We start from the raw sequence: 21,253 nt of genomic DNA, 5'->3' as shown, positions 1-21,253 counted from the left end.
ATCCCCTCTCCTCCCGGACACACACATCCCCTCTCCTCCCGGACACACACATCCCCTCTCCTCCCGGACACACACATCCCCTCTCCTCCCGGACAGCCACACTCTGTGAGGAAGAAGATGCTCTCAATGTCATTCTCCTTCCTGTCCCCAGAGCACCTGTGGAAAGGAGGCGTTGTTGAATGAATGACCCTCACAACAACCCGGTGAGGTGCTAGGTTTCTCCCCATTTTACAGACAGTCAAGTGAAGTTCCCAAAAGTTTAACTACTTTGCCAAATCTCACACAGCTGGTAAGTGGTAGAGCTGCGTCCGGCCCTGCCAACTCCGGAGTCAGGTTCTTTAATTCTTGTATTATGTGAAAAGTGCCTGAAAACAGGCCTACAGACTCGATGAAAAGATTGTATTTGTGGGGAACAAGCCCTGTGGAGTATCTCAACCTAGCTACCTATTGAAATCATTTGGGAGTTTGGGGATACAGTCATGTGTCACTTAATGACAGAGATACAGTCTGAGAAATGTGTCATTTGGCAGTTTCATCGTTGTGTGAACACACACCTAGATGGTGCAGCCTACTACATACCCAGGATGTATGGTGTAGCCCGTTGCTCCTAAGCTATACACCTGTACAGCATGTTACTGTACTGTAGGCAATTGGAACACAATGGTAAGTATTTGCGTATCTAAACATATCTAAATATAGGAAAGGTACCATAAAAATATGGTATAAAAGATGTTTTTAATGGCACACCTGTATAAGGCAGTTTCTTTATAATCTGATGGAACCAGCATCATGTATGTGGTCTGTTTTTGACTGAACCGTTATGCTGTGCATGACTGTGTGCTGATCCTTGGGCTCTATCCTAAGACTCTCTGACTTAATTGGAATGGGATGGAATCTGAACATCAGAATTTTTAAAAGCTCCCCAGGTGGTTCTAATGTGAAGCCAGGGTTAAGAACCACCATGCTAGTGTATATCAGCTATCCACAGCCACAAATATGCTGTGTAACAAAACAGCTCAGTGGGCCAGGCACAATGGCTCATGCCTGTAATCTCAGCACTTTGAGAGGTCAAGCCAGGCAGATCACATGAGGTCAGGAGTTCAAGACCAGCCTGGCCAACCTGGCAAAATCCCAACTCTACTAAAAACACAAAATTAGGCATGGTGGCACATACCTATAGTCCCAGCTACTCGGGAGGCTGAGACAGGAGAATCGCTTGAACCTGGGAAGCAGAGGCTGCAGTGAGCCAAGATTGCACCACTGCACTTGAACCTAGGTGACAAGAGTGAGACTCCATCTCCAAAAAAAAAAAAAAAAAAAAAAAACAGCTCAGTGGCTTAGAGCAATACACAATACACATTTCTTTTTCTTGTGAGTCTGTAGGCTGGTGATTTAGGCTGGGCTTGGCTGGGTAGTTTTTCTGGTCTTGGCTGGGCTTTCTCACTTGTCTGGGACTAGCTGACTTGTCTGGGTGACTGGGGTGACTTGACTATGCGGCACAATGCATTCTCCTGCCTGCCAGCCCTAGCACGTTTTCCTGGCAATTGCAGAGGAGCAGGGGAAGAAGCAGGAACAAACACTTTTCCAGCTTCTGCTAACATCTCATGGGCCAAAGCAAGAACATGGCAGACCTCAGAATCAAGATGTAGGAAAATAGATTCTGTTTCTTGAGCGACGGAACCTGCAAAGTCAAGGGACAAAGAGTGTGGATACAGAGCAGGGTGAAGAATTGGAGTGGCACCCCAGATTAACAGGGGGACGCATGCTGCATGAATCAGAGTGTGTCCCCCTGTCCTCTCGTGTCCATGTCTATCCACGAGATGGACATTCTGGAGAGAGCCACAAGCCCAGGGACCTTCCTTCACTGCCTGCTGGGGGTCTCAGAGGGGGCACGTCAAAGCTTTCTCTGCCTCCTACTCCACTCTGTGTTTAAGACTTGAGCTCAGTGGCCGGGCGCGGTGGCTCAAGCCTGTAATCCCAGCACTTTGGGAGGTCAAGGCGGGCGGATCATGAGGTCAGAAGATCAAGACCATCCTCTTAGACCTAACTTATGTTCAATAAAACCAGCAGAGAATGGTTCTTAGCATGGGTGTTTCTTAGCATGGATGCTGAGATTATGCTGTGGAAAGGGAATGCTCTCCACACAGGTTTTGGGACAAGTAGGCAAGTCCCAGCCCCATCCCAGCTCCCTTTCTGAGGTTATTTCCCATGGCCTATTGCAAGCCAGTCAGTTGGTAGTGGCTGCCTGGAACACTGTATTGAGGATTCTCAGGTCCTATCTCGACTCGTTAGAATGAATATCATGATTGATTAGCAATGTCTGCCATGGCTGTGTGAGGTATGTGCTGGCACTTTCCTATTAAATTTGTTGTGGTGGATGAAACCGTTTCTACAGCCTACTCCTGTCATCCCTTTCCTAACACCTCTCCACCTCCTTTTCTCATTCCCAGCCTCTGTCCTCATCCTCTTTTAATTCCCACAACCCTGTGGCACCAGGATGGAACACCCTGGCCTACACACACATGCACACCTCCCTGGTCACACACACCCCCTAGCCCCTGCACGCCACTGCAGTGTTCCTACCAACTACATGATAGAACACTGTGGTGGTTTTATCCTGGCAATTACAGCAAATTAATATTCATAAGTGAGCAGAAAGGGTCCCTGGCAGCAAATTCCCTGGTGTCTGTGTGTCAGAGATACATATCTGATGAGCACTATCTGCCAGAGGGGTGTGCAGGATACAGAAGGTGCTGCTATCTACAGAGAGCTGCTCTTACTGGTGGGGCAGGAGCAAGGATTAGCATCCCCTCGCCCATGCCCTGGTGCTCATTGTTGAAAAGGAGACACGATTCCTCATAAAGATGCATGCTGGGGGCTTTGGACACATTGTAGGATAATTTATTTCATTCATAATTAAATTATCAATGGGGGCCACAGGGAGCTGAGAAAAAGGGCCTGGATTAATAGGAGCAGTGAGTGGAAGGGAGGGCAGGGCTGGGCCAATCAGAGCCATAGCAAAAGCCTAGTACATTGAAACCAGGGGGTGTGGCTGAAAAATAGAATCCAGCCCCTGCCCAAGAGTTGAGTTCTGCTGTCTGTGTCCCCCAAGAATTCTTCCTGCAGCTTCTTTCTGTCTGGGTTGCCTCTGGGGTGCAGTGCTGTGGTTGGAAGCCCTCCTGGGTGCCAGGAAGAGCACCCAGTACAGTACAATACAGCATCATCCCAGGAATGTCTATCCATGAGATGGACATTCTGGAGAGAGCCGCAAGCCCAGGGACCTCCTTCACTGCCTGCTGGGGGTCTCAGAGGGGGCAAGTCAAAGGTTCCTCTGCCTCCTGCTCCACTCTGTGTTTAAGACTTGAGCTCAGGCGCGGTGGCTCAAGCCTGTAATCCCAGCACTTTGGGAGGTCAAGGTGGGTGGATCATGAGGTCAGAAGATCAAGACCATCTTGGCTGACACAGTGAAACCCCATCTCTACTAAAAATACAAAAAAAAATTAGCCGGGCATGGTGGCGGGCGCCCGTAGTCCCAGCTACTCAGGAGGCTAAGGCAGGAGAATGGCGTGAACCCGGGGGGCGGAGCTTGCAGTGAGCCGAGATCCCGCCACTGCACTCCAGCCTGGGCGACAGAGTGAGACTCCGTCTCAAAAGAGGAAAAAAAAAAAAGACTTCAACTCAGGCCCTGGGGGTCCCAGTCCAGGGTGCTTCCCTCCGGGCACTAGTTAAAGCAGAGCCCAAAGTCTCAGTGACTTCACACCGTAGAAGTTGATTTCTTGCCCATTTATTGTTGTTTTTGTTTATGTTTTTGTTTTGAGATGGAGTTTCGCTCTTGATGCCCAGGCTGGAGTGCAATGGTGCGATCTCAGCTCACTGCAACCTCTGCCTCCTGGGTTCAAGTGATTCTCCTGCCTCAGCCTCCAGTAGCTGGGATTACAAGCACGCACCACCACACCCGGCTAATTTCGTATTTTTAGTAGATACGGGGTTTTACCATGTTGATCAGGCTGGTCTTGAACTCCTGACCTCAGACGATCCACCTGTCTCAGCCTCCCAAAGTGCTGGGATTACAGGTAGTAATCCCACTGTGCCCAGCCCCATTTAAAGTCCTACCATGATGAGAGGCATGGTGTCTTCCACACAGTCTTTCAGGAGCCCTGCTGACAGGAGTTTTGCCATCATCAGCACACAGCCTTCCTAGTTGTCCTGCTCTGCCAGACAGAAAGGGTGCGGACATGAGGATCGCACAGGGGGTGCTCATGGTGCAAGCTCAGCAGCGGTGCACATCCCTTCCTCCATATCCCACTAGTTCAGCCTCACTGCCCCACCTGGATGCACGCAGAGATGCAAAGCCTGTCTCTGGCTTCCCAGCCACGGTAGTCCATGACACAAGGGAAGCCTGAGACTGAGGAGGTGAGCAGCAGCCGTGTGTGCCATCTTAATATGCACTCTACCTAGGACAGACCGTGTCAGGCATGGCGCTCTTGACATCTGGGACCCAGTTGCTCTTCCCTGTGTGGGCCTTCCTGTGCACCACGCTTGTTTAACAACATCCCCGGCCTTGATCCCTAGTTGTTAGTGGCACTCACAGAGTTGGCAACCAAAAGTTGTCCAGACATTGTCATCCCTGGAGGGCAAAGTCAACCCTGGTTGAGAACCACTGACCCAGAAAGCTTGATCGTGACATAGACAAAATGCAGCCAAAGGAGACTTCCTGATGAAGAAAGAGATGAAATCGGAGGTGGGAGCCTTCTTGGAGACCAAAAGGGTCCTAAGACAGGTGGGTGAACTGGAATGTGGGCCAAGCTGTGCCCAGTGTGCCCACTAGAGGCTTCCTTGAAGCTGCTTCTATGGTAGTCATGGATGTGGCGTGGCTGGGGGAGCTGGGCCTGCTGGTCCCGGCGTGTGGTACTTGGAATCCTCTAAGGCCTGAAGCTGGCCGTGTGCCAGTCTGCGGGGTGGGAAGGGACAGATGGTAGACTGCAGGGCTGTCTTGGGCCTAATGAGGAAAGAACAGAAGCAGTAACAGGAATCAGAATCCCTCAACCTCTGGGCTGGAAGAAATCCTACAGAATACCTGCTTCCTCCCTTGCACAGAGGAGGAAACTGAGGCCCAGCAAGGAAGAAGCTGCCCTCCTTGCTGGGCCTCGAGACCATGCCCTTTAGAGGCTAGGGCCACAGCTCCATTCTAGAGCATACCCCTGCCCCAGCCAGAGCCCTGCACGGGGAGCGCCCTTCCTCCAACTCTCAGCCACGCTCACATGCTACACCTAAGGACGAGTCCCGGCAGGAAACTCCCAGGTGGGAAAATGACCACTATCCCTGTCTTATTTTAAGCTTTTGAAATATTTTTGCCTGGCTCTGGCCCCACCTCCTATTGCCTCATTAGCTGGAGGTTAAAAGAACTCTCCTGCTTTTTGTTTTTGTTTTTTGTTCGTTTATCTCTTTTGTTTTGAGATGGAGTTTTGCTCTTGTTGCCCAGGCTGGAGTGCAGTGGTGCAATCTCGGCTCACTGCAACCTCCGCCTCCCAGGTTCAAGCGATTTTCCTGCCTCAGCCTCCCGAGTAGCTGGGATTACAGGCCTGCACCACCACACCCGGCTATTTTTGTATCTTTAGTAGAGATGGGGTTTCTCCATGTTGGTCAGGATGGTCTCAAACCCCCGACCTCAGGTGATCCACCTGCTTTAGCCTCCCAAAGTGCTGGGATTACAGGAGTGAGCCACTGCGTCCGGCCAAGAGCTCTCCAGAAAAAAAAAAAAAAAAAAAAAGAGGGGCATCATAAGGGAAGGGTACCCAGGAATTGGGGGAAGGAGGGCTTGGCTTCCTGCTTCCCAGAGCTGCGCCAAGGGTGTGATTCTCAGCATGTGAAGCACCAAAACCAGGAGAGAGGGGGTTGAAAACCAGCACAGCCAGGCCGGGAGAGAGCTGGGCTGGAGAAGCATTAGTGGGGATATTTATTTGAAAGCCTGTTTAAAACTCTGTAACATTCACCTAATGGGAAAATTTGAAAAGAATTCAACTGGATTTGTCCTTGTTAAACTAACATTAAGGATGTTTAACAGCTGTCTCAGGCCCATCACATTAAAATCCAGAGATATACTTGACAAACTAATGGCTTTGTTTGTCATTGGGAGAATGGGTGGAGGGAGGCAGAGCTGGTGTGGGTGGCGCTCCTGGCTCCACTGCACCCACATTCCATGGAGTCTCCAGCTTCCTGCTCAGACAAGCCCCTTTTCCCTGCCTGAAGACCTGGCCTGAGAAGGGGCTGCATGATGGGATCCCAGCAAGGGAAACTGGCTGAGGTAAACAGCCCATTGCTGCACCCCAAAGCACAGCAGCCTCCTTTTCCCTCCTAACCAGCCCACCTAGTCCCACTCTTGGTTATGAGCTTCAAAGAGGTAGAAACTCCAGTCGGGTACAATGGCTCACACCTGTCATCCCAATACTTTGAGAGGCCAAGGCGGGCAGGAGTTTGAGACCAGCCTGGCCAACATGGCAAAACCCTGTCCCTACTAAAAATACAAGAATTAGTCGGGTGTGGTGGCATGCACTTGTAATCCCAGCTACTCAGGAGGCTGAGGCAGGAGGATCACTCGAACCATGGAGGCAGAGGTTGCAGTGAGCCAAGATCGTACCATTGCACTCCAGCCTGGGTGATAAGAGCAAAACTCTGTCTCAAAAAAAAAAAGACTGGGCACAGTGGCTCACGCCTGTAATCCTAGCACTTTGGGAGTCCAAGGCGGGCAGATCACAAGGTCAGGAGATTGAGACCATCCTGGCTAACATGGTAAAACCCTGTCTCTACTAAAAATACAAAAAATTAGCCAGGGGTAGTGGCGTGCACCTGTAGTCCTAGCTACTCGGGAGGCTGAGGCAGGAGAATCGCTTGAACCCGGGAGGCAGAGGCTGCAGTGAGATCATACCACTGCACTCTAGCCTCAGCAACAGATCGAGACTCTGTCTCAAAACAAACAAACAAACAAACAAAATGAGGTAGAAACTGATACCCAGAAAGGGAACTGGAGGGAGATAGGACTTCCAGAAGTTTATGTTACCAGGCGACCTGTGGCCTTCGAGTACATCAATCCTGAACAGATTTAGGATTAGGGTTAAGGCTTGGATTCTGGAATGGCCCTGCATTTCTAAATTCATTAGCATTCATTTGTCATTTACTTATTCATTCATCGACATTCACTAATCCATGCTGAGAATATTTCTTCAGTGTCTGGACACTCATGATGCAGAAGTAACCACAAACAGCCGTGGAGGCTGTGACCTGGGAAAGGGCAAAATTCCAAGGGGATACCTGGAAGCCCCTCGCCCAAGCTTGCGGTAGGGGCCAGGGAAGCTTCCTTTGGGTGGTCTCGGTGTCTGGACATGAACGTGCTGTCTCTGGGTCTGGTTGACAGCGTCAGCACCGTGTTTAGAATTCTCTGCAAACTAAACGTGGTGGGATGTAGACGGTAAGAGGCTGGGGAGAGGGGTGGCAGGAGGGGCTCTGGGAGGCTGGGGACTGGGAGGTACAGTCAGGCTGCCCCCTTTGGGTTTCCGCTCCCACTCCCTGGAGGTTCAGAGCCTCTCAGGCCCCTGTCAGAGGAATCCTTTTCCTCTTCCCAGAGCCATCACGCTGGAGAACACCCTTGTCATCCTGTCAACGGTGGCCCCTGACGCAGGTCGCTACTACGTGCAGGCTGTTAACGACAAGAATGGGGATAACAAGACCAGCCAGCCCATCACGCTCGCCGTGGAGAGTAAGTACGCGCAGGGCCGGGACCGATCGCGCAGCGGGTCATTAAATCTTGGCAATGGTGCTCCAGGGGATCATTGAGAAGATGGAGTGGCAGAGGAGGGGGCCAGGGAAGCTGGGGGACAGCCAGGGGAGCCTTCCCAAGGAGGAGGAGACACAGCAGAGCCAGGGGTGCCCGGGCAGAAAGGGAGCAGCTGAACGCTGGAGCCCGTTCCCATGACATGCCTGAGATCCGGCATCGATAGAGAGGATGCTTAGCACGACTGTTAGCAGGGCTACCAGGGACCCAGGGATGGGTGGGGCAGAGGAAGAGTGTGTGCATGTGTGAGTTGCAGCCACTATCGGGACTCAGATGCTGACCAGGAGGGCATGCGGGTGATTGCAGGGTTGAAGCTTGTTTTTACAGAAATATACTAACTGCCTCTAGTTGGCTGTCACATAAAAAGTGCTGTCTATATTAGGAGCCAGGTGGTCCCTGCTGATGGGAACACAGGCCCTCTGCCCAGGCACCCACCTAAAACACCTCCAGCGTCAGACACCTCCAGCTCCCTGGGCGAAAGGGACAAATCCCTCTCTAGAACTCACCACACAGTGAGACACACATAAAAGCATGACTCCCTCGGTGTGCTTGGCAAAGAGACGCTTGTCCAGCCAACACTGAAGCCAGTTTTCTTGGGAGGGACAAGATGCTGGGATGTTCTTTCTGGCCTGGTTCTCCCTACTGGACTAGCCCTTCCCTCCATACTCCGTTCCCAAGACAGAGAAGGACAGCCCAGGAGCAACCCAGACCCAAATCCCAGAGTATGTGGGGCGAGGCCAGAGCTTCCTGCAGCAGCAGCAGCTGAGCCATCACACAAGCTGGAGGAGGCAGATGTTCAACTCCCTGCACATCTGTACAACTCCTGCTCTCAAAGCAAGCCTCTTTTATTATCCTTGGTCATGATGGTACTTGCCTACCAGTGGCAAGATGAGGGTGCGGACCAGCCGGGGGCCTTTCTGTGCTCTTATTCTGATCCTAGCCTCTGCTGTCAGTGTCCAGAGGGCCCAGGACATTTCCAGGCCTTGCCATCCCCATTCCAGGGCCTTTCAAACTTCAGCAGGAACCACTTCCCATTATCTCAGGGATCTCCTTCCCCTACTCAGCATCCAGTCTGCCTAGAAGGAAATCTGAATGCGGGGAGGAGAGTTTCATTCTGGAGACGGACCCATCAGGGTCGCAAGTATATCTGGAGACTGACCATCAGGGTTGAGGGTGTAACCTCTAACATCAAGCCAGGGTCTCAGTCAAGTCCCAGCAGCCTGGGCCCCAGCCCATACCCTGGGGCTGCTGTTTCTATAGGAGAAGGGAATTTAGTCATCAAAGAGAGATGCTTCTCCCCACATATTTTCTAGTGATCAGATTCCCTGGAGTCTCATGGAATCCCATCATTTGGTAAGAGACAATGTCAAAGACACAGGAGTGGTTCGTGGTCCAGGTCAAAGCCAGGCATCCTCCTGGGTGACTCATTTTACCCTGAGACAGAGTCAGGGCCTTCCTCTTTGTTCCCCTCCTCCGGTACCCAGCTCCTCCTCACAGGTGTTAAACTAGGCTACTCTTCCTGGCTGACTTTGGGGTTATTCGCTCTCTGCTCCATCCCAAACCACCCGACCCTCCAGCTGGCCCCAGGGAGATGGGCAGGGCCCCTCCCTTACCACCTGTACCCACCCAAGTCCTGCCCAGTCGTCTGCTTCTCCCACCCCACTGCCTCTTGGCCTCCTGCCGTCACACGCTGATTTATCCTGAATTCAGAGCAGAATCAGCTGATTTTTAGCTAATTTCTCTTCCCACAAGTGACTGCACTTGAAAACCCTCTTCCTCTCCGTGACACAAATCCCCAGCCTGCCTGCCTGCCAACCAATTTGTGAGGAGCAATTGCCGCTTCGCCCACCACCAGCGCCAGCTCCCTTCATTTCTCTCCTGGGTCTCACCCCTCCCTCTGCTCTCCCCTCTGCACCGCTTCCTCCATCCCTTCTGGACTCCCTTTCTGTACCTCTTTATAGGGACCCTATGCTCTTCAGAACCAGAGAAGGAAAGCGCAAGTCCAGTGACCCCAGAAGTTGCCCCCTGCTCAGGATAACCCTGGTGACCTCATCCAGACTGTCACAGCTCCTGAAAACCCCATGCTTGGGTGGATACCCGGGGATCAGTGCTACACTGCCGAAAGGAAATAGAATGCGAACCACATGCGAAATTTTAAATTTTCCAGTAGCCCCATTTTTTACCAAGTAAAAAGAAATCGTTGACATTCATTTTATTACTCTATTTTATTTAACCCAACATAACAAGATGTTATCTTTTTAACATACAATCAATGTAAAGAATATTAATGGGATATCTTCCATTGGTTTTTTGCATACTAAGTCTTTGAAATCCTTGTGTATTTTACGCTTATATCACATCTCAATCTGGATGTGAAATTTTCATCCGAAATACGTGATCTGTATTTAGATTTCACAAAATTTATAGCTGAAAAGTAGAGTCGTATGCATAAGTTGTTCCACACATGCTTAAAAGTGTTCTAATAACTGAATTGGGGATCCGTTCTTAATTAAATGTAAATTAATTTAAATTAAATCACATTAGGTCAAAGGGGCACCATCCACATTGCAGGAGCTCATAGGCACGTGTGGCTTGTGGCCCCCACATTGGGTTGCTCAGGTCACAGGGCCTGGACACCCTGGTTCCTGGGCAGCTGGAGAACAGGCATCCCAGAAGCCTGTCCAGGAGAGGGGAGAAGCTCACACCCCTGCCCCACCGCTCACCAACCTGTGGCCCAGGCGAGTCCCATGGTCCCTGAGCCTCAGTTTTCCCATCTGTAAAGTGGTGCCTATGGCAAAGTTGGGAGGATTAAATGAGGTGGTCCAGGGCCAGGCGCAGTGACTCATGCCTGTAATCCCAACACTTTGGGAGGCCAAGGCAGGTGGATCACCTGAGGTCAGGAGTTCAAGACCAGCCTGACCAACATGGAGAAACCCCGTCTCTACTAAAAATACAAAAAAATTAGCCGAGCATAGTGGTACATGCCTGTAATCTCAGCTACTCAGGAGGCTGAGGCAGGAGAGTCGCTTGAACCCAGGAAGCAGAGGTTGCGGGGAGCCAAGATCGTGCCATTATACTCTAGCCTGGGCAACAAGAGCAAAACTCGGTCTCAAAAAAAAGAAAAAAAAAGGTGGTCCAGGTGGGTCACATGGTCTCAGAGCCTCAGTTTTCCCATCTGTAAATTGGTGCCTATGGCAAAAATAGGAGGATTCAATGAGGTGATTTGGGGAGAATGGATCACATTAGATGTCCCTTGTGGCTGTTACGCAAAGCATCTGGGGCAGTGAGATCCAGTGTGGCCTCCCGTGTGGGGAGCCCCCAACACTTCCTCCCACCCCAGGGCCCGCTCTATGGCAGGAGCTCACCGGGAAGACACCCCTCCTCTTTTCTTGGGCTCGCCTGTGATTTTCATGGTTTGACCTTTGGGGCCCCATTTACCCCAATAACCCACTTGTGCTGGGATGACCTTCATTGACAGTAAATCTGCTCACGGACTCACTTCTCCGAGACCCACTCAACTCCCCCTGTCTCCCAGGAAGCTACCCCATGAAACGCCCGAAGCCTTGCCCGGCACCCTGCAGGGCTTAACGTGCGTCCCCGAACCTGTGACTCCCACCTCTCCATAGCCTCTGAGTCTATCACTTGGACTAGGGCTGGCGGGGAGAGGTCTTCCCTGCACAGGCAGGCAAATCTCCAGGAGGGGAGGCTGTCATTTATTGAGCACCTACTGTGTGCCAGGCACTCTGCACTCACCCCAGACCAGCCCAGCTGCCCCCTTCCTGGCAACCATCACATGCTCTTTCATTCATTAACCCCATGAGCGTTGATTAGATGTCCTCTGGGACCTTGCCCTCCATGAGGACAGACCCCGGCCATCTCACTTGGTGGGGAATCTCCGGTGCCTGCAACACAGCCTGGCACGTGTCAAGCATTCACCCAGGAAAGAATTGTTGAGCTGGGGCCTGAATTCACACAACCTTGAGAGGTAGTGACTTTCATCCCATTTCGCCCCTGAGAAGTCTGAAACTCAGTAGGATGAAGTCACCAGGACACCCAGGGGCAGAGCTAGGCTTTGAGCCCAGGCCTTCCTCACTCCTGGGACCCTTTCTCCCTGTGCCAGCATCGCTGGCCACCTCAGCCCCCGTCGAGCCCTGCAGGCTGCCACCTGGGCCTGAGCATGTGGCCATCTGTCCTCCATTCCTTCCAGAGCCAATGAGCCAGCTCCGAGCCCTGGGGCAGCCCTCGTATTTTTAAACTCAGAACTCGCCTTCCTCGAGGGCTCCCTGTTTACCTGGCTGTGCCGCGCAGCGCTCTGGCTTGGGCTCTAACTGTCTGTCTCCTACTTGTGCCCCATTAATCTGAGCCATGGTACCTGCGCGCCCCCGCATGTAATAAACAACTTAGAGCACACTTTTATGGATTCAGCTATATCAGCAGCTTTCAATCCGATCGCTCTTTATGGCACCTACATGAGGCTTTTATATTGTTGCAATTATTTTGCTTTATATGCTTCCTTTCTTTCCCCCTTCATTTTACTTTATTTTTTACATTTTATTCCCATGCTTCCTGGGCCTTTTCTAGCAAGGCCTGGAGTCAAGGAAGGAAAACCTGCCCAGGGCTGACAAGGTGGCCCAGACTGGCAGTGGAGCCACTGGGCACCCTCCCCCGACCCCATAAAGAATGGCCTGTGACTGTCACACCGGGGCCTGGTGTGTCATTGTGGCCTACTACCTCCAGAACCTTCTGGAAAGGGGCCAACTGGATAGATTTGTTGTGGAGAAAAAGTCCTCAGAGGCTGTATTTTCAGGAGCCATGGATCAGGCATACACAGAATATTGGAGTTTCTGCCAATATCGGGCCTACAATGACCCACCAAGATAAAAACTTGGCCTCTACTTTTTTTGTTTTGTTTTGTTTTGTTTTTATTATGTGTTTTTTGTTTGTTTGTTTTCTGTTTTGTTTTTTGGAGATGGAGTCTCACTCTGTCACCCAGGCTGGAGTACAGTGGCGCGATCTCAGCTCACTGCAAGCTCCACTTCCCAGGTTCACGCCATTCTCCTGCCTCAGCCTCCCGAGTAGCTGTGACTACAGGTGCCCACCACCACGCCTGGCTAATTTTTTTCTATTTTTTAGTAGAGACAGGGTTTCACCGTGTTAGCCAGTATGATCTCGATCTTCTGACCTCGTGATCCGCCCGCCTCGGCCTCCCAAAGTGCTGGGATTACAGGCGTGAGCCACCACACCCAGCCTTCTACTTTTAAAAATACTCAAAATGAAAAAAAAAAGAAAATGCTACCACCTCTATTAGAAGAGTTTGGAGTGTTTCTCTTTTTTTGTGTTTTTTCCCAATAAAACCCACTTATGGGAAGTTCTTTTTCATTTCAATCATCGACCCTGAGAAGTGGATGATGGTAACTCAAGTTCCATTCATGTGTTCACTTCACACATGTATTTGAGCACTTACTGTGTGCCAGGCATGCTTCTTCCTGCTGGAGGAGTGGTGGTTGTCAAGACCGCATGACCTGGCGTGGTGGCTCACGCCTGTAATCCCAACACTTTGGGAGGCTGAGGCAGCTGGATCACCTGAGGTCAGGAGTTCGAGACCAGCCTGGCCAACATAGTGTAACCCTGTCTCTAATAAAGATACAAAAATTAGCCGGGCGTGGTGGTGGTGCCTGTAGTCCCAGCTACTTGGGAGGCTGAGGCAGGAGAATCGCTTGAACCTGGGAGGCAGAAGTTGTGGTGAGCCAAGATTGCACCACTGCACTCCAGCCTGGGCAACAGAGCTAGACTCCGTTTCAAAAAAAAAAAAAAAGACTGCATGAGTCAGCTCATGGTGCCGTAACAAAGCACAGCAGCTGGAGGCTTACAAAGCAGACGTTCTGGCTCCCACCATCCTGGAGGCTGGAAGTCCCAGACTGGGAAGCCAGCGCGGTCGGCTTCTCTTCTCAGCTTGCAGATGTCTGCCTTCCAGCGGTGTCCTCACATGGCGGAAAGAGAGCCAGCTCTGGCCTCTTTCTCCTCTTACAAGGACATGAATCTGAAATATGGAAATATTCACACCTAACAAGTACCTGGAAACCTGCTTTCTAAGAGTTTCGTCCTTAACTCTTTAATTTCATTCAATGGGAGAATTAAAGTATTAGATGCTTTTCTAAGCAAAAGTTGACAATATGTCAAGAGAATATTTTTCTTTTTCTTTGGGACCCTCATTGGCCCTCATGAGGCCCGGCCCTCATGGCCTCATCTAAGCCTAATCACCTCCCAAGGGACCCCTCCAAATGCCATAACATTGGGGGTTAAGGCTTTACATATGAATGTGTGGGGGACACAGCTCAGTCCACAGGAAAGACCCATGAGGTTCCTGGTGAGGGAGAATTTTAGTCTCTTACGGCCTGCACAACAAAGTACTACCAGTTGAGCGGCTCACAATTGAGCCTCTCACAGTTCTGGAGGCCTGAAGTCTGAAAATCAAGGTGTCGGCAGGGCTATACTTCTCCAAAGATTCTAGGGGAGTCTCATTTCTTGCCTCTTCCTGGCTTCCAGCGGTGGCCAGCAATGCTTAGCATTCCTTGGCTTGTGGCCACATCCCTCCACTCTGCCTCTGTCTTCACAGAGGCTTCTGGCCTGTGCATCTGTGTCTCAATTTCCCTCTTCTTACAAGGACGCCAGTCATATTGGATCTTGAGCCCACCCTGATCCAATATGCCCTCACCTTAACTAATTATACCTGTAATGATCCTATATCCAAATAAGGTCACATTTACAGGTGCTGGGTGGGCATGAATTGGCGGGAGGTGTGTGGGGAGAGGGGGCGGGTGACTCTGTTTGACCTAGTACAGAGAGTTTGCATTCTGGTGGAGGAAGTGGACAATGCAGAACTAAACCAACAAGGTCAACCCAGGCAGAGGGAAGGATTTGAAGGGAATGGAATAGGACAGGGTGGTGGTGGGGAGAGGGGGTGTGGCTGCTTTACAGGAGGGGTGGGGAAGGCTGTCAAGGTCAGCGAAGTCTCTCCTTGGACCCTGGTGTGGTGGCTCATCAACAGAGGAAGAGGAGGGATCAGGTAGTCCCTGGGGTCAGTGTCTGGAGGTCTGCTCTGGGGCTGCCCCCATGGCCACCTCCTCCACTCGGTGAGGACAAAGGCCTCCCAGGGTGTCAGCCTCTAATGAGGCCAGGCAGGGTTAGGATTTCCAACCTCTGCCCCCAGCTAACATCTGGTCTCTCCCCAGATGTAGGGGGGCCTGCAGACCCCATCGCACCCACCATCATCATCCCGCCTAAAAACACCAGCGTGGTGGCCGGGACCTCGGAGGTTACCTTGGAGTGTGTGGCCAATGCCAGGTGGGTAGTGCCTCTTCCCTCGCTCCTGCGCCTCTAACTCCAGCTGCTGCTCCCAAACTGCGGGCTCCAGGGAGAGCAGCCAGAAACCACATCACCTGAGATCCAGGACGGAGGAGGAGGGATGCGGGGAGACCCGCTGGCTGTTGTCAGAGGGTTGCTGTGTGCAACCAGCGTCAGCTCGTTCTCTGCAGCCCAAGAAGAGAAAACCAGGCCCTGGATGGAAGTTACAGGGAAGGGGACGGCAGCCTGGGACATACGGGACCGGAGGGAGGGTGGACTCACTTCTAACCCTTGGAGGAGCCCAGAGGGAGCAGGTGGCCTCTCAAAGCAGAGCCCGCTTGCATGCAGGGGTGTGCAGGAGGGAAGTGTGCATGGGAAACAGTTCACATGGTGGTTAAGAGTACGGCTTTGGGCGCGATGGCTCATACCTGTAATCCCAGCACTTTGGGAGGCCGAGGCAGGAGGATCACCTGAGGTTGGGAGTTCAAGACCAGCCTGACCAACATGGAGAAACCCTGTCTCTACTAAAAATACCAAATTAGCCGGGTATGGTGGCACATGCCTGTAATCCCAGCTACTCAGGAGGCTGAGGTAGGAGAATCGCTTGAACCCAGGAGGCGGAGGTTGCAGTGAGCCGAGATTGCACCATTGCACTCCAGCCTAGGCAACAAGAGCGAAACTCCGTCTCAAGAAAAAAAAAAAAAGAGTACGGGCTTTGTAGGAGGGCAGATTGGGGGTTAGGAACCACCAGGGCCCTTCCCAGCCATGGGCGGCCCTCACCTCACCCACACAGGAAACAATTATGTAACCCCTGAGCCTCATGATGTGCAGCTAAGTGCCTTCCATGCTCTGCGCCATGCTAAGCACCTTCCCACAAGACCTCCTTTCTCCCAAAACAACCGTATGGCATAGGTGTCACCACTTAAGAGCCCAAAGAGGGCAAGCGGACTGCCCAACGTCACCCAGCTGGATGATAGCTGAGTTGAAATGCACTGCCCCCTCCCCCCAGGCCTGTATTCACTGCTGTGCTCTGGGCCTCCGTCTCCGCATCTGTAAAATGGGAATGATCTAAGCATCAACCCCAGCGGAATGCGCATAGGCAGCGCACTGACCCAGCCTGACCTGACCCTTCCTAAGTGCACTATGAAGTTAAACCAATGAGATGGGTGGGGGGGTTACACAGATGATCCCCCCGAGGTCCCCTTGACCTGAAGCTTCCTGGAGAGGGACAGTGTGTCCTGTAGCAGCATTTTTTTTTTAAGACAGGGTCTCACTATGTTACCCAGGCTGTTCTCAAACTCCCAGGCTCAAGTGATCCTCCTGCCTCAGCCTCTCAAAGTGCTGGAATTACAGATGCGAGCCACCATGTCCAGCCTTTTTTGTTGTTGTTACTATTTTTGGCAGCATTTCTAAAAGTATCCTCCTCCAGTCCCAAGTTTCTCACAAGCATAGTGTATTAGCCCGTTTGCTGTGCTATAAAGGAATACCTGAGACACAGTAATTTACAAAGAAAAGAGGTTTATTTGACTCATGGCTCTGCAGGCTGTACAAGAAGCATGGCACAGGCATCTGCTTCTGGGAGGCCTCAGGAAGCTTCCAATCATGGCGGAAGGAGAAAGGGGAGCCACCGTGTCTTATGGCAAGAGAGGGAACAAGAGAGAGGGGAGGAGGAGCTAGGCTCCTTTAAACAACCAGCTCTCACATGAACTAATAGAGTAAGAACTCACTCCATCACCAAGTGCATGACACCAAGCATTGTGGATCACATTTCCCCATGAGACTTGGAGGGGAAACATATCCAAACCCCAGGACATGGGCAAGGCTGCCAGGGTGCAACTGCGCAGTGAAAGCCCTGAGAAGCCCCTCAATGAAGAACCTGCCCAGCATCACTCGGGCTACTGTCACTCAAGCCACTGTTTCCCAGACGTATGCGGCCACAGAACTCCTTTTCCACTGGGCGCCTCTGAATACCCCCATGGCACTAGCAGGGCCCTACTTTGGAAGATCCATCCTCAGTGACCCACCAGGTGCTAAACAGGAGTTGCCTGGACAGACCAAGTCTTGGGGGTGCAGGGGGTGCAGGGGCTGGTGATGGTGGAAAGCCAGGCCAGAATCACACCCTTGCTCTTCTCTTGCAGTTGGAGGGTGGGTTTCTCTGTCTGTCTGTCTGTCTTGTCTGCCCTTATTTCCCCTTTTCAAACTCTGGGTGTTTCATGTTACTGTCTGTCACTTGCTCTCATCCTCATCTCCTCCATGTCACTGATCTGTGGTTGGGTGGGGCACAGCACACAGGGAAGACCAGAAGAAAGAGCTGCAGGCCAGGCTGCTTTCCTGCTTTGCCTGAGCCACCAAGCCCTGAGTTCCAAGTCCATCAGCAGGCCCTGTTCCAAGCACTTCACTGGCACTAATGCATTCACCTTGGCTACAACCCCCTGAGTAGGCACAGATGCGCCCACTTTACAGAAGAGGAAACTGAGACCCAGAGCCCAGTAGGAATTTGCCCAAGATCTTGCATCTACAAAGTGGCAGGAAGGTGGCAAACCCAGGCAGCCCGGGCTCCCAAGCCCACACTCCTTACCACCCCCTGCCCTGCCTCTCAGGCCTCCGGGAGTCCTCGTGGCTGAACACTGGCCTTCCCTTGCCCTCTGCAGGCCCCTGATCAAGCTGCATATAATTTGGAAGAAGGACGGGATGTTGCTGTCAGGCGGCATCAGTGACCACAACCGCCGGCTCACCATCCCCAACCCCACTGGCAGCGACGCTGGCTACTACGAGTGCGAGGCTGTTCTGCGCAGCAGCAGCGTCCCCTCTGTGGTCCGGGGCGCCTACCTCTCGGTGCTGGGTGAGACAGGGCGGGGCTGCTAGGGCTCCCCTGAGGGGTAGCGGCAGCAACGGGAGGGGCCTCCCTAAGGGTGACCCCCACAGTGGCTGGATCACAGGGAGCATGGCTCTGATCCCCTCCCCTGGTCCTTCCTCCTACAGAACCACCTCAGTTTGTCAAGGAGCCAGAAAGACACATCACTGCAGAGATGGAGAAAGTGGTGGACATCCCCTGTCGGGCCAAAGGTAATGAGGTGGCACTGATGGAGGGGGACAAAGACCCCAGATCTTCAGCCTCTCTCGTCCTTGTCATGGACATTTCTAAATTCCAGCTTCTTCTCCAGACCATGTCACTAAGCAGAGAGTCTGTCTGGCTGTCTGAGCAGGCACCCCAGGAAACAAACAGGCCAAATTACCATAATCTCAGGCTGGAAATCAACCTTTACAGTACCATAACTTGAGGGTTACAAATGAACCCAACTTACCGTAATTTCAGGACAGGTGACAGACCCAAATTGCCCATAATTTGAGAGCTGTAGACAATGACAAATTACCGTAATGCCAGAACTAGCAGCACCCGGGCGCATCTCACCTCAGATGTGTCTTATAAACTTGGCCTGTTTCCTGGGCCATTTTGCTCCATCTCCTCTGCCAGCTCCCTCTGCTATTCCTATTTAACCCCCCTTGAAAGAGTTCCTGGAGAATTTCTACTTTCCCCTTCCTCATCATCCTTCCTTCTGATTCAGTTCCACCAAAAGAGCCCGCAGCCAGGGTGAAATCCGGGATGATAAAGAGAGAAGAGCGTGCACAGTGGGACACGCTGAGCAAAGGGGCAAAATGTGGCTCTGCAGGAGCGAGGATTGCACTGGAGGGGATGAGTAATGACTTCCCTTCTGAGACTCCACAAGGGGAAGGCAAAGATCCATCCATTCAGGCGGCATATATATTTTGAAGGCTTACCATGTGCCGATAGTGTCCTCAGGAGTGGGGAGATACAGAATAAACCAAACAGCCAGATCCCTGCTCCTGTGGAACGTAACATTCTCGGGAGGGAGATGGGCAAGCCGATAAACAAATAAAGATACCTTATTTAATCTCATCTAAAATGCCATGGGTTGTAAGATGCCCCATTATTTTATGGACCACTAAGAAAGAAAAAAGGCAGCCAATTAAATTATGACATGCTGTCGATTATAAGACACATCCTGATCGCGGAGACGTGACGTGGGAAAGAGAGCGCATGGTGGATTGGATGAAATGCAGCATCACAGGCTGTCAGGATTGGAGGGTGCCGGGAAAGGAAGGCAAGTAAGCTTAGTGGGGACAGGGCCATGGGGTGCTCCTTGGGACAGGGTGTGGCCAACTCTTCTGGGGGAAGTCTTTTTGTTTTCTTTTTTGAGATGGAGTCTCACTCTGTCGCCCAGGCTGGAATGGAGTGGCACCATCTTGGCTCACTGCAACCTCTGCCTCCCAGGTACAAGGAGGCAGCTTCCTGAGTAGCTGGGATTACAGGCATGCACCAGCACACCAGGCTAATTTTTGTATTTTTAATAGAGACAGGGTTTCACCATGTTGGTCAGGTTGGTCTCGAACTCCTGAGCTCAGGTGATCCACCCGTCTCAGCCTCCCAAAGTGCTGGGACTACAGGCGTGAGCCACCGCGCCCAGCCCGGCTGGGGGAACTTCTGAAAACGTGCCAGGCTGAGAGTGGGGAGAGGAGCCTCCTTTCACCTCCATGTGCAAAGCCGGTATGGGGGGCTTCCAGGTGCCCCCCAGGGAACACTGGGCCCTCTACGTGCTCTTCAACACAGGGCGCCATGTGTTTGGGAAAGTATCCCCACTTGGAGGTTCCCAGAGCACACGTGTGTCTGCTAAGTATTGCAATAAAAAATAAGAAATTGGGCCAGGTGCAGCAGCTCACACCTGTCATTCCAGCACTTTGGGAGGCTGAGGTGGGAGGAACGCTTGAAACCAAAATTTCTAGACCAACCTAGGCAACCTAGCAAGACCCCATCTCTACACAGATAGAAATAAAAAATAAAATAAATAAATTAGTTTGTCCAATCCAGCATTTCCATGCTAAACTGATCCCAGGATCTTTACTCTATCCCAAAGACTTTGAGAATTGTCACTCTATGAGCATCTTCCTCCTCTCCCTAGACCCAAAGTGGCACCTCTGAGAAGGTTCTAGACACCAAGATTCACCAGGGACCCCCTCGCAGATTTCCAGGCCTGGCCTCCACCCAAGCACCCCTCCTAGGCGGAGAGGAGGCAGGAGGCAGGTTGAGAGTGGGTCCACGTCTTGCCCACAGGTGTGCCGCCGCCCTCCATCACCTGGTACAAGGATGCGGCCGTGGTGGAGGTGGAGAAGCTGGCCCGCTTCCGGCAGCGCAGCGACGGGGGCCTGCAGATCAGCGGCCTGGTGCCCAATGACACCGGCATGTTCCAGTGCTTCGCCCGCAATGCAGCCGGCGAGGTGCAAACTTCTACCTACCTGGCTGTCACCAGTAAGTCGGGCCTTCCTTTGTCCTGCCCGTGAGCCCCTCTTCCCAGGACGTGGCTTTCCTCCAAGGTCTTCTTAGGGGGCTGTTGAGCACAGCATGCTCCGTGATACAGAGAGGATCCCCAAAGGCTGCCTGCTGCTCAGCAGCCTGGGGCACAGCCAGTTACCCCTGCTGCCTCTGCAGCCCCGAGTCCAGAGCCCTGGAGGAAATCTCCAATCCCTAGAAGTTCTCTCCAGTGTCCTGGGGCCCAGGTTGGGTTCACGGCTTTTTGAGAAAAGGAGCTATGAAACCAACCATGGGTACCAGCTCTGGCATTTCAACTGCCCCTGGGTTCCCAGGCAGAGCTGAAGTGACCCCGTTCCAGAGGACCTGCTCATGTTTCCAAAGAAGAGAACTGGTGCTTTTCTCTTAGTTCTCCTGCTTGCAAATCCCTTTCTGCCCTTGGAGTCTCTGTCAGGGGTTGTCATAGTTGCCCTGGCCACTTCCCGGAGCTGCTTTAGCAGTCAAAGGTGATACTGTGGGCCGGGCGCAGTGGCTCACACCTGCAATCCCAGGACTTTGGGAGGTCAAGCGGGGTGGATCACTTGAGCCCAGGAGTTTGAGACCAGCCTGAGGAACACAGCGAAACCTCGTCTATCAAAAATACAAAAAATTAGCCAGGCACGGTGGCACACACCTGTACTCTCAGCTACTTAGGATGCTGAAGTGGGAGGACCACTCAAGTCCAGGAGGCAGAGGTTGCAGTGAGCCAAGATGTC

At 52.1% G+C, this 21,253-nt stretch overlaps 1 protein-coding gene across 1 annotated transcript in view; it reads left to right on the top strand.

The window, feature by feature from the left end:
• Positions 1-21,253, top strand: part of SDK2 (sidekick cell adhesion molecule 2) — a 347,161-nt gene that overhangs the window by 203,290 nt on the left and 122,618 nt on the right. Inside the window, exons 5-9 of the mRNA XM_011971658.1 lie at positions 7,620-7,753; positions 15,061-15,172; positions 17,824-18,014; positions 18,155-18,238; positions 20,304-20,502. The gene's annotated coding sequence lies outside the window, so the exon portion shown is untranslated. The remainder of the gene's footprint in view (positions 1-7,619; positions 7,754-15,060; positions 15,173-17,823; positions 18,015-18,154; positions 18,239-20,303; positions 20,503-21,253) is intronic.

The sequence above is a fragment of the Mandrillus leucophaeus genome, unplaced genomic scaffold, assembly GCF_000951045.1.
Source record: "Mandrillus leucophaeus isolate KB7577 unplaced genomic scaffold, Mleu.le_1.0 Scaffold1, whole genome shotgun sequence".
NCBI lineage: Eukaryota > Metazoa > Chordata > Mammalia > Primates > Cercopithecidae > Mandrillus > Mandrillus leucophaeus.
Note: the sequence above shows the minus strand (reverse complement) of the source record. Positions and strands in the feature narration are given on the sequence as shown.